The sequence below is a fragment of the Alligator sinensis genome, unplaced genomic scaffold, assembly GCF_000455745.1.
Source record: "Alligator sinensis unplaced genomic scaffold, ASM45574v1 scaffold781_1, whole genome shotgun sequence".
NCBI lineage: Eukaryota > Metazoa > Chordata > Crocodylia > Alligatoridae > Alligator > Alligator sinensis.
Window position 1 is genome coordinate 1,523,624 of NW_005841845.1, and position 2,232 is coordinate 1,525,855.

At 40.5% G+C, this 2,232-nt stretch overlaps 1 protein-coding gene across 1 annotated transcript in view; it reads left to right on the forward strand.

Annotated features, from left to right (window-relative positions):
• TAL1 (TAL bHLH transcription factor 1, erythroid differentiation factor) overlaps window positions 1-2,232 on the forward strand; it is a 17,537-nt gene that overhangs the window by 711 nt on the left and 14,594 nt on the right. The window lies entirely within an intron of this gene.

Sequence of the window (2,232 nt, forward strand, 5' to 3'; positions counted from 1 at the left end):
GCCCGTCGGGGGACGAGGCAGGAGAGTTACAGGCTCCTCCAGCCCTCCCATGCCTTGTTCCCAGAATCACACTGATTTCACCCCCAAAAAAGGAAATCAAAATAGGGCTCCGGGCTGGGCCACGCAGGGAATAATCTACGTGCGACCTGCAAACGGGCTGGGACCTGCCCTTATTTATTCCTGCGCAAAACGAAACGATCTCGCCTTCTTTTTTATTTTATTTTATTTTATTTTATTTTATTTTATTGACCTGGCATTGCAACATTTGCGGGACCTGGGGAACTATAGAAGTGGGGAGGAATTGGGATTATCCCCAAAGCTCCCAGAAAGCAAAGCCACATTTGCTTTGTTGTTTGCGGATCCAACAGCGGGTTCCCTGGGATATTGGTTAAAATCATAATCATCACTTTTATTATGATCGTTATTATTATGATGGTTATTAGTAGCATTATTATTTCTATCGTTAGCATCTTCATTTTTATGGTCATTTTTTCTATGATTAGTATTATCAGCCTCATTATTATGTCGGGCTTCTTCTTTATTTTGATTATGTTGGTATACTTTGTTATTTTATTCCCGATTGTGATTATTCGGGTGGATTTGATTTCCTATTCATTCCTCTTTCCTATTAATTTCGTTCATCGCAAGGGAGATCCAAGCGCACGCCTGCGCCCTTAGGAAACCCTTGCACCCCTGTGCCTATCAGATGGACCTCTCCATTCAGGCACTTTTTATATCCTTCGGGGTTAGCAGCATTTAACGAGTCCCAGGGTCCGGGACTTTATTTTTCAAGCCACCGGGTTTTTCTACTAAGCTCATGGTAGTTGTTCCCCTCGTGCAGGCGAGCGGGACGGGGTGGGCGAGCCCTGGAGGAGACCATCACCCAGCCCAGCTCCCAGCACCCAGCACCCACTCATCTTCCCTGGCTGCAAGGAGAGTTTTAGGCCCTCCAGGATGAATAGGATTTCTTCAGGGACATTATGCATCAGTTTGAGAAATGGAGCCGAGAGAAACATAGCTATAGGCAGGCAGTACAAATAAATGATCTCCGAGCTTTGTTGTGTACGGGCAAAGGGGTGTGCTCTACACACAGACAAACAGGGTTTAAAAAAATAATTAAACATGAAGTCTAGAAGACATAAATAGAGTAATAGACTATAGAGCACCCCAAATAAATAGAATAAAGAATAGGATACGATAGGAAACAGACAAGAAGAAATAAATAGAGTAATGTTATATCATAGAGCACCCCAAATAGAGTAAAGAATAGGATACGATAGGGAATAGACTAGAATAGAAGAAATAAATAAAGTCATATTATCTAGCACCCCAAATAAATAGAATAAAGAATAGGGTATGATAGGGAATAGAGTAAAATAGACTAGACTAGAATAGAAGAAATAAATAAAGTCATATTATCTAGCAAATAAATAGAATAAAGAATAGGACATGATAGGGAACAGAAAAGAAGAAATAGAGTAATGTTATATTATAGAGCACCCCAAATAAATAGAATAAAGAATAGGATACGATAGGGAACGAAACAGAAGAAATAAATAATGTTATATTTTAGAGCACCCCAAATAAATATAATAAAAATAGTATACAATAGGGAATAGAATAGAATAGAATAGAATAGAAAAATAAGAATAGAAGAAATAAATAGAGTAATATGATAGTATAGAGCACCCCAAATAAAATACAGTCAAGAATAGGATACGATAGGGAATGGAATAGAATAGAATAGAAGAAATAAATAGAGTAATATTATATTATAGAGCACCCCAAATATGTAGAATAAAGAAGAGGATACGATTGGAATAGAAGAAATAGAGAGTAATATATTATAGAGCAACCCGAATAAAATAGAATAAATAATACAAGAAAAGAAAAGAAAAAAGAAAAGAAAAGAAAAGAAAAGGATTTGCATTCACAATCAATGCAAACCGTGGCTATATTTCTATATTAAGCTAAATATTTCCACAAACATGCTGCCTGTGTTTGAATCCGTTAGGGACAGAGGCGAGGAGAGCCCGGTCGTGCCTGCAGACAGATGGGCAGGCGCTGATAAGGGGTGCTGATACTCCCGGGTCTATCTGGAGCGGATGTGTCCGCACGCACACACGTGCGCGTGTGTGATGTGTTGACACCCCGTCCCCCATGCCCCGCACGCCGGGCTCTGGCCCCCAGGAGGTGGGGGCCCAGGGGCAAGGGCAGCAGGGGCCGTGCTGC